Source organism: Pelodiscus sinensis, chromosome 1, assembly GCF_049634645.1.
Source record: "Pelodiscus sinensis isolate JC-2024 chromosome 1, ASM4963464v1, whole genome shotgun sequence".
Classification (NCBI taxonomy): domain Eukaryota; kingdom Metazoa; phylum Chordata; order Testudines; family Trionychidae; genus Pelodiscus; species Pelodiscus sinensis.
This window is the reverse complement of record NC_134711.1, coordinates 178,906,330-178,917,339: the sequence shown is the minus strand read 5'-3', so window position 1 is coordinate 178,917,339 and position 11,010 is coordinate 178,906,330. Positions and strand designations below refer to the sequence as shown.

Sequence of the window (11,010 nt, the reverse complement as noted above, 5' to 3'; positions counted from 1 at the left end):
TACAGATTCAACTTAAGAACAAACCTATAGTCCCTATCTTGTACGTAACCCGGGAACTGCCTGTAGTGCTATTTCAAAATAGCACCATAATGCAAATATGCAAATGGAGCACGGGATACTTAAATCCTGGCTTCATTTGCAATTTTGAATGTCTTCATTTGCATCCCTCTCTCCAAAGAGGTTGCAAGTATAGACATACCCTACCCTTTAAGGTATCATAGGACTCTCATTTTTGAGGATACCTAACATGGCTATCCCTCTGATATTTATTTGCCTCATCTATAAATATCTTATCTTGGTACACAAAAAATAAGGGAACCATTAACTGGCAGGAACTGATCCTCTTGCAGTAATTTGATGGATTTTCATTAAAAAAACATGCAAAACAATTTTTGTTTAGTTTGTTTAATCAGCCATAACAAAACAACACTTTTTGTCCACTGAATGCTAGTTCAATTATCTAATGAAATTATTCACTAGTGGACTGTCCCAAACTTCTACATCTATGATATCAAGTCCATGCAAATTATTATTTTTTCTTCCATTTTCAAAAGCAGTGTCACAAAAATCTTTGGTGCTTCAGAACACGGGTGTCTTGTACATTAATAGCAACAGGTAAACCCAAAACACTTAAAAATGGGACTAAGTTCTCTTGTCAAACTGCTTCCAATTTTTTAAGACTTCTCCTTTCCCAAAAAGGGAGTTTTAGAACAGTGTCCAGTGGTTATCAATTATTTAATATTTTATAGATGAATAATCACTGAATCCCTCCATGTCCTCTGTTCTTTGAGACATTGTATCCAGCTGCTAAAACAAAAGCTGTTAATTACATATTTAAAAACTGTTTTCCCTAACTAGCAAAAACTCACAGCCCTCCACATAATAAGCCCTCCGCTTTATTTTTTAGACTGTTTATATGGGTTGACTTTATACAAATCCTCAAGAGAGTTTGCTGAAAAGGGAATGCTAGAATTTTAATTTCCCTTTTTTCTTGGGCCAGAGAAGAATTTTGAGGCTTATATACTGTAATATTTTATTTAGCAAATATATTCTTTAAATTCTGTCTCAATGACTCCTGTATCATTAAGTATACTTTTGAAATTTCACTTGCTTCCTTAACCAACTGATATCACTGATTAGCAAAAGAACAACAAGCATTCAATAAAATATTTCTAACCAGAAATATCTCTTCTAATTAGTGGCACCAACATTTATCAATAATGTTAATCATGTTAGTAAACTTAGGGTATGTTTGTCAATACAGCATAGAAGTTGGCCCATGCCAGCCCACAGCTCATGCTGCCTCACTGTTTCATTGCTGTATGGCAGTGGTCTCCAACCTTTTTAAGCATAAGATCACTTTTTGAATTTAAGTGCAATCCAGGATCCACCTCAAACCTAAGCACTCTTGCCCCGCCTCCTTCCCTCTGCCACCCTCACTCACTTTTATCAGGCTGTGGGCAGAGGGCTGGGGTATAAGGGAGGGGGATTCAGTCTCTGATCTTGGGCTAAAGGATTTGGAGTGTGGCAGGGGTTCTGAGCTGAAGTTGAGGTGCAGGATAGGTGCAGGCTCTGGGAGAGAGTTTGCGTGCAGGGGGATTCAGGACTAGGGAAGGGTTTTGTGGTGTAGGAGAGGTTCAGGACTGGGCTCAGGGTTTGGAATGTGGGCTCCAGGTGGGCACCACTTACCACAGGTTGCTGCTGAGTGGTGGTGCAGGGGGCTAAGGAAGGCTCACCCCTCCTCTGGCCCTGCACCCCTCCCAAAAGCAGCCAGCAAACTCTCTCCATCCCTGCCTTGCCTCTGCTCTGTGGTGATGGCGTACAGCGTGGAGGGAGGGGCACCCTGACATCAGCATCCCTCCCCCTTCCTCTTCTTCCTGTGCTCTGCACAGCAAGCAAGAGGCTCCCAGGGCTGGAGGGGGAAGCTCCAAGGCCAAACCTTTCAGGATCACCTGTCAAAGGCTCCAAGATCTACCAGTAACTCCCAATCTACTGATTGGTGACCATTGCTATATGGGGGAAAAAAAGCAGTGGCCATGTTTATGCTAATGAAGCATGGGAGAATTAAATCCCTGCTTCATTAGCAATTTCGATGTGCTTGATTTGCATCCCTCTGTTGGCAGAGGGATGCTGTCTAGACATAGCCCCAGGCTCAGACTGAAGCCAAGGCTGTGGGACTCTCCTACTTCATTGTTTCTTTATAGTCCTGTTTTAGATAATAGAATTTCAGATATTTAAGGTTTGACTAAGCAAGATTGTACCGTGTAATTCTAGTGTGGGAATATTCCTGGTTTACTTTAAAGAGACTTTGACATAGTATATTTACATTTTTTAAAATATTTGTTTACTAGAAGATTTACCTGACATTGCTTAGGTCCTTAGCTAAATTCATTTTTGTTTTTTGGAAAATAAAATGAAAATGTACATGCTTCATTTAAATCATTGATCTGGAGTGGGGCTGGGATGAGGGGTTCCGTATGCAGGCTGCCCTAGGGAGAGAAGACAACACCAGTTCTCTTACTGCAGCTGCTTGGGGTTCATCCAGGGCTCCTTTTGCATATTCTGCCTGTCTCATGGAGTCAATACTTTCCAAGCACAGGAGTCTGTGCAGTGGGAACTGGCACACAAGTTTATTGGAGCTTTCAGATTTCCTACCTATCAGTGGAGTACGAGCAGCATCTTTCAGAGAAGAGGTTTCTCTCCAATTTGTTTAATTAACAGGTCATCTGCTGCTTTCCCCAAAGGCTGAAAGGAAGAAGACCTCATTGTGTTTGCTGCAAGGGAGAAAAAGGGGCATTAGAGAAGACATCCTTTTCCCCCTATAGCCGCTGCCTCCTTGAGACTCCAGTGGAAAAAGGGCCCAGGAGCAAACAACTGGCCCTAATTAGTTCCTTTTCCTCTGTGACACTCCACTGTGGGCAGAAGGAGTGGGGAAGTGAATGCAAAGTCAAATGAGAGCAGTAAGGGATGGAAGAAAGGGAATAGAAAGAAGTGACAATTATATTTAGAGAATTGTTAGGGGAGGGGGACTTAGGGCATTGATGGGTGGGCAATTAAGCAGGGAGAATTGAAAATCTAAGTGAAGTGATGGTGAGTGGGAAAAGGCTGGCAGAATGAAGGAAAAAAGTACAGAGACTGAAGGAAACAAAGGGAAGAGTTGAAATCTTGACCCTGAGTAAGACCATTTTTGGTTTTGTGTAATTGTAATGCTAAAATATCACAAATATCCCATTAATATTTGCTCCAGAGATCAGGGTCCCTGTTTGAAGTGGATGTTGATGTTTGAAAGATCTCACTTTAGGTGATAGCTAAAAACATGAGCATTTATACGGAGAGGAAGCACGTTGGTTTTTATTGTGCAAGCTTCCTGGGTTTGGTCAATATTTAAAAGGACCTGATTTGCCCAAGTTAGTCAAATATTAACTTAGTTTATTTTGCATATTGTTACCTGGGGAACTGAGGTAAGCAATTGTTGTGGGAGCTAAAGCTAATGGCAATGACTAAGCCCACGGCCTAAAGCCGGGTGTCCCCCTCTCAGAAGCCAGATTCGGCCTGGTGTTACGTATCTGATCACCGTTGGATTGGGTAACCACAAATCAGGCTAGACCAATGTTTAGGGCCAAACCATATATTTTGAACAGTAGAACATACACCAACAACAACAGTGTAAACCCACCCTATCCCAGAAGAAAAGAAGATAGATAAGTCCCAGACACAACAAAGGGGAATATACTTTACAAATCAGAGGCAGATGGCGATTGATGCCTGTGACCTTCTACCCTGTAGCTAGTGTAAAGCCTTAGGGGAGGACAGCAGGGAGTCCCTCGCTGACAGGGAAAGGTAGTCCTGTCGAACGGCCCTCCTGCAGGTGGATCTCTGCCTCCAGTGAGTCGGGTAGATTCCCTCTGGGATCGGCGCTTGGTAGCCCTTCGACCTCCAGTCCAATCCAGCGGGTAAGGATGATGGTAATGAGTTCAAGTCCAAGTGACAGAAGCCAATAATCCTTAAGTGGGGCGTTCCCACACTCGCGAGGCTCTCTCTCTCCCACACTCGAACAAATCCTTATACCAGAACCCACAAACTAAAATGGATCACCACGGGAGACGAACAGACACTGACAGGACTTGGGACAGCAGACAGTGACTGACGGGCTACAATACAGACGGACAATGGCGAACCCGAACCCTTCTTTGGTCAGGGCTTATAAGCCCTTCAAGGCGGGAAAAGGGTGGTAAGGGTGGTGTGCAGCAAATGGTGCCGTGTGCAGCACTCCAGTAGGGAGGGGTGCACAGTTTCTGAGCGGTGTGTAGCTCATTTTAGTGCCTAGTGCACAGTTTTGGGCTGAGTGCAAATGATAGTGCGGGGTGCACCGAGCAGGTGACTGTGTGCACTTAGGTTTTGGCGGGAAAAGGGTAACACAGGGAGAAGAAGGGAAACAAGATGGAATCTAAAGAGGCTCCATTTTGAACATAATAGCTTTAAATGACTTTTCCCTGGCAACAATATAATGTTCTGCACTATTTTGAATTCTTCCAAAGTGAAGGAGATTGCAGCAGGGATTTTACCATTTCCCTGGTGGAAGAGATCCCATTCTCTCCATTTTATTAATGGTGTTGATATCAGTACAGATTCTCAATTCTGGTCAAATCTAAATCCTCTCATTTATCTGAGTGAAGGGTGGGAGCATCAGAGATGTGCCTCCCATAAACCTCACCTTCAAACCACGGCTGTCAAGTGATTAAAAAAAACACAATGAAAGTTGTAATACACTGTTATTAACAGAATACCCTTTTCAAATATGATTACAATTACAACACGATACAAGATGTGAAGTGGTCCTTTATATTTGTTATTACCAATATTTGCACTGGTAAAATATTTCAATTAATCTCACATGTACCAGAGTGCAACCTCTTTATCATTAAAGTCCCCTTTGGTCTCCAGACTTCAGCCCACCTAGGCTATGTCTACATTGTGCATTCTTGCGCAAGAAGATATGCAAATGAAGTGCGGCAGGTGTATATCGCTGCGCCTCATTTACATACCTAATAAGCTGCCACTTTGTGCAAGAAGGAGCAGTCTACTCTGCTCCTTCTTGCGCAAAACCCCTCTCTTGCGCAAGAGCTGTTCTGCTGCTTATTTTCAGGCAGAACAGCTCTTGCACAAAAGCCCCTTGTGCAAAAATGGTGGCTCATTAGGTATGCAAATGAGGCATGGCGATATTCATCACCATGCCTCATTTGCATATTTTCTTGCGCAAGAATGCGCAATGTAGACATAGCCCCAGTGTGGGGCTTAGGGCTCCTGGCTTCGTAGAGGTCCGGAGCTTCAACCTCCTGCTGACCCTTGAGTACAATTAACAGGTTAAAATATTGAAAATGTTAATTGTACTATGAATTACTCTTTAACTGACAGCCCTAATGCAAAGTGAATGGTCACGGGGACTCATCAGTTGGAAATGATGGAGGAGTGAGACATGGGTGGATTGGTTGATGACTAAGAGCTGCCAGTGGGATCCAGCTGTGAAAAAGGTTAATTCAATCCTAGGATGTGTTAGGTGAGATGTTTGTAGGGGGGAGCGGGAGGGGTGTTATTACCATTGTACAAGGCACTGGTGAGACCTCATTTGGAATACTATGTGCATTTTGGTCTCCCATGTTTAACAAGGAGGATTTCAAACTGGCACAGGTTGAGAGAGGGCTGTGAGGAGGATGCAAGAGGAGACTTAAGGACCTTGGCTAGTTTAGCCTAACAAGCCGAAGGCTGAGGGGAGGTATGGTTGCTCTTTCTAAACATGTTGGAAAGATAAACATCAGAGAGACAGTGGTGCTATAAATTAAGGGCCAGTGGCAGTAAAGAACAAATGGATATAAACTGACTATCAACAAGTTTAGATGTGAAATTGGATGAAAGATTCTAAGCATCAGAGAAGTGAAGTTCTGGAACAGCCTTCCAAGAGTAGTCATGGGGGGAAAACAACTAAGGCCTTATCTACACTAAAATAAATGGCAGATTTTGGTGGCAAAACAGTGAGGGTGCATCTAGACTGGCAAGATTTTGCACAAAACTTGCCAGCTGTCTACACTGGCTGCTTGAAGTTGCGCAAGAGCACTGACGTTCTAATGTAAGAATTCAGTGCTTCTTGCACAAATTCTTTGATGCTCCTACTCAGGGATAAGCCCTCTTGCGCAAGTATTCTTGCCTTAATTTATAGCACCAATGTCTCTCTGATGTTTATCTTTCTGACATGTTTAGAAAAAGCAACCATTCTTGCGCAAGAGGGCCAGTGTAGACAGGCACCTTAATTTTTTGCGCAAGAAAGCCCGATGGCTAAAATGGCCATCGGAGCTTTCTTGCGCAAAAGCGAGTCTATACTGGGCATGGATGCTTTTGCACAAAAGCACTTTTTGCACAAAAGCATCCGTGCCAATCTAGACGCTCTTTTGCAGAAATACTTTTAACAGAAAAACTTTTCCGTTAAGTATTTCCGCAAAATCATGCCAGTCTAGACGCAGCCTGGAGGTGTACACACTGCAAAACCACTTTTGGTAACAAAACTGCCCTGTTTTGGCAACAGAACCACCTTGACAAGAAGCTTTTTGTTGCAGACTTAAAGCTATGAAGCATCAGAATGGATGTTGCCATTCATCAATATTGCCATGCCAGGTCTCCCTCATTATCCCACAATGCCCATTGTGACAACTCTGCTCGCTATTTTGAGTTCGGCTCCTCTGTATTCTTGCTACAAAGGCATGCACTCCTTCTCTTTCAAAGCTCCAGCAAGTTCTGACAGCTAAGTGTGTAGCTCTTCTATGGCAGCAAACAGTAAATTTGTTAAAATTAATTGTTACTGCGTTCTCTTACACTACAAACAGAGTAGGCAGGCAGGGCAGTTATCTGAATGTATGTATGTGTACGATAGATTGCTGTGCAGAGCTGGGAAGGGAGGGGGCTGATATTGTGGATGTCCCCCTCCCTGCTGCAGGACTGGCTTTTTTTGGCAGCAGTCCAGATTTAGAGACAGCATGTTGACACGCACACTCCCCCAACGCGCACACTCTCCTGACCTGTTCACACTCACATACAACATTCCATCTCTCCCCCTCCCTATCAGGAACTCCCCTGCAAACTTCAGTTTAAAAGCTTTCGGCAATCTAATAAGGATGCCTATCTAATGATGGGATTAAGAAACCTGCTTCATGTGATGTTGTTCCTTCCTCGTGAGGCACTACAAACCCTTCCCAAAGTACCTGGCAGCCAGTTGCATAGTTGGGTAACTATTCACAGTGCCCTGCTCACTGTGTTGATGCAAGAGCTGCTAGTGTGGATGCAACTATGCCAGCACAAGGACCATTGTGTGGATGTCCAAGAGTGATTTAATTGAAATTTTGTAGACAGAACTCTTTAGTTATAGACACAGCCTAATTTGTTTCAAGACTGAGCTTGATAAGTAGGGCTATCAAGTGATTAAAAACGTAGTCACAAATAATCACAGTTTTGATCACACTGAATAAAAAGGTTATATGTAGCTATTGCGAGGCTACATTCTAATACTATTGGGCTATGTCTAGACAGGCATGATTTTCCGCAAATGCTTTTAACGGAAAAGCGTCTGTGCCAATCACTTTTTGCGGAAAAGCGTCCATGCCAATCTAGACTCGGTTTTGCGCAAGAAAGCCCCGATCGCCATTTTCGCCATGGGGGCTTTTTTGCGCAAAACAGTTTTTACCTGTCTACACTGGCCCTCTTGCACAAAAGGATTTGCGCAAGAGGGCTTTTTCCCGAGCGGGAGCAGCATAGCATTTCCACAAGAACACTGACAATCTTACCTTAGATCGTCAGTGTTCTTGCGCAAAATCAAGCGGCCAGTGTAGACAGCTGGCAAGTTTTTCTGCAATAGTGGCTGCTTTTGCGGAAAAACTTGCCAGTCTAGACGCAGCCTAGAAGTATTTCATGTCTTCAGTACTGCCTATGTGCTAAACTGCTTTGTGCTTCCATTCCCTGTGCCACAGATAATCCACTGACAGCAAATGAGTCCCTCCAACATTGACAGACTATGGATACAGAGTTTCAGAATCACCACAAGCCCATTAATCAGCCAAAGTACAACAGCTTAACCAATGCTCTTGCAAAGTGGATCACTGTGGACTGTAGACCACACAACATTGCAAGCTATAGGATTAAGGGATTTGATCAGATTTCATCTTCCAATCAGTCATATACCTTGCATTCCCAAGGAACTACTGCATCATGAATAAAAAGGCCTATATCACAGCCATACAATTATGAAGTTAAAACCTCTGAAAAACCATAGTTGTTTGCTTTTAACAGTAATGCATACTGAAGATGCTGAAATATGGGTAAAGTGTTTCTTAGATGTTGTGAAAGAATGCAATATTCAAGAAAAGGTTACAACTGTTAGTACTAAAAGTGAGATCAAAACTTGCAATCAATCACAGTTAATTTAATTAATGCAAGGAGCATGGTTTTGAGTTAGTTGCTGAGTTTACTATTTCAAATATATCTTTCTAGCAGGCTAGGGATCTCCTTGGGACCAGGCAATCCTTTCAGAAACTTTTTATTTGCCCAGGTTTTCAAGACTTTTAAAGTCAGAAGGAACTAGTCTTCTCTGCTGTGCAAACATAGGCCATAGAATTTCACCTACTGGAGTTTTTCGGTTACATAGTAAGGAAGAATCTCTTCCCTGAGGAGGTGAATGTCTTCTTCATCACTGTGTATCCCATTAGCAAACAATGGTAAAAATGCAGGATCATTACTAGACTTCAAGTCCTGTCATGACCACCAGAAGGGGTGAGATTCCCATACTGTTTTGATAGGCCAGGGATTCTCAAACGGCAGGTCACAATCCCTTTTTAATGGGGTCACCAAAGCTGATGTTGGCTTTGGGCCCCAGCAAGTCTGAGGCCCAAGTCCTATCACCTGGGGCTGAAGCCCGAGGCCAAGCCCCACTGCCTAGAGTTAGATGTACATGCTCGCTGCCCAGGGCAGAAACTCTTGATACTCCCCTGCCCAGGGCAGCAGGGCTTAGGTGGCAGGGCCCAGGTGGTACCAGTCTTTCGTCTCCCCTCTTGGGACCATGTACTAATTTTTGTTGTCAGAATTGGGGGGGGGGGAGGGGTGAGCACAGTACAATAAAGTTTGAAAACTGCTGAGACAGACTTTAACCACTGGTAAATAGTAATTTCTTTTTACTATTCAGTAATTTCCCCAATGTCATACAACTCTGCTAAATGCAATAGGGTTTCACTTGAAGTTAAGGAATTTGCTTGTGTAGGCATATTTTAACTTTTATTGACTTTTATTAGAAATCCAGCTATAGGAAGTCCATAATTCATCAAACGCATAATTCATTCATAAAAGGCAATTTATTGGAATAACAGACAATAGACATTTCTTGAAGAATACCAACCATCTGAAAATGGTAATGCTATCATGCTGTGGTCTTTCAGAAAAATGAAACCCCAGTCATGGACAGCATTAACATTTTTCAGAGTAAAAAGCTATTTAAAAAAATTCCTACTAATATGATGGCAAAAACCTAACGCCTCTTCTGAGGAGTCAGATTTGCAGCAGAAGGGATATGTATGATGCTCATTTATATTTGATAGATAATTCTTATATTTGCAGTTCATACCTATTTATGTATTTTAAGGAGATAACATGGATGCGCATACATATAAGTTGAACACAGTACAATTAAGAATTAGAATAGTGAATTGCAAGTCTATCTCCTCCTTTGTTAATATTTATTGGCATAATGTTAGAAGTAATTAATTTAATGATAAATAAATAACTAATATGGTAATACCGGTTGTAAAAGCTGGAGTGGTAGCTTTAATGTCTTGTCTATACATGAACATTAAACCAGAATAAGGTAGGGTGTGAATTTACAGCAGATTAACTGTACCTGATTAACTGCCTGTGTACATGTTCTTCCAGAATAGGAGTTCCTTATTCTCAGTTAGGTGAATGCACTTTGATTACATAAAACTACTGTCATGTATATAACTAATCCATTTAAATTAAGGTAATTCAACATAAGGCACTTCTCTTATAGAATAGGAGCATTTACACATGAAGTTGCAGGAATAGCTATTTTGAAATAATTCCCTGTCTAAATGAGTCCTTAGTGGGTGGCACAATACCTGTACATCAGTCTACCAAATACTGAATAGTTCACCCAGGTGGTGTCAGAATATATGAAGGTTTGTGAGAGGCTCAAATGTGATGTTGATTAAAATTGTTAAAAAAGAAGGTGAATTCACTCTCTGCAGTTTTGGGTGATGTGTAGTGAACTAGACAAATGTACACCGGACCAATGAGAATTAAAATATCAAAGAACTGCCTTCTTCAGTAGTGACCACTATCTTTGAAATAATAAAATGTGATCACATAACACTGTATTGTAATCTGACCAGACACATAGGAGGACGAGTTAACATTGTAGAGCCATTCTTTGTCATCTGAATTTTGAGTGTTTCATTGCAAACTGCCTTATAATGTGGCTTGTGTGTGGAAGGTAGACACTTTATCAGCTGTGTCTACCCCACAGCACCACCGGTAGCAGCCTGTAAATACTGCAGAACAGATCTAGTCATTCACAAGGGCTGCTTCCCACCAATCTTTTCCAAGCTAGTGGGTCTCACCATGTCAGAATCAACAAAGAAAGGTTCAAGAGAGAGACAATATCAGAGTCCCCTTCTGCTTGCCAAAAGGGCTCAGAAACAAGTCACGTTTTATCAGCTCGCTGAAAGTGCTGAAATGCAAGTTTGTTTCAAATCTGTGTAAAGTAGTTTCCCCCAAAAAATGGCTGAGGCATTATTACCCTAACTTAAAAAAAGAACCCCTGAATTAAGAACAAATCTCTAAATTTCAAAATGAGCCTTTTTTTAAAAAGTATAATTACACACAATTGAAAGGGAGATATAAATTCTGATCCCAAGGCTGCAGAAGTCTGCTCACATATCAGGGTCTTAGAATAGAAATGCT

At 42.1% G+C, this 11,010-nt stretch overlaps 1 long non-coding RNA gene across 2 annotated transcripts; it reads right to left on the bottom strand.

Moving 5' to 3' along the window:
* Positions 1-278: 278 nt before the first annotated feature.
* LOC142820882 (uncharacterized) lies at positions 279-5,085 on the bottom strand. 2 transcript variants are annotated; one of them, XR_012897843.1, is made up of 4 exons: positions 3,734-5,085; positions 2,656-2,774; positions 2,361-2,489; positions 279-804 (listed from the first exon to the last, which is right to left on the bottom strand). It is a non-coding gene; the product is annotated as an uncharacterized LOC142820882 (long non-coding RNA). The 2 variants fall into 2 exon arrangements; XR_012897841.1 differs by having other exon boundaries at positions 279-807; positions 3,734-5,083.
* Positions 5,086-11,010: the final 5,925 nt, after the last annotated feature.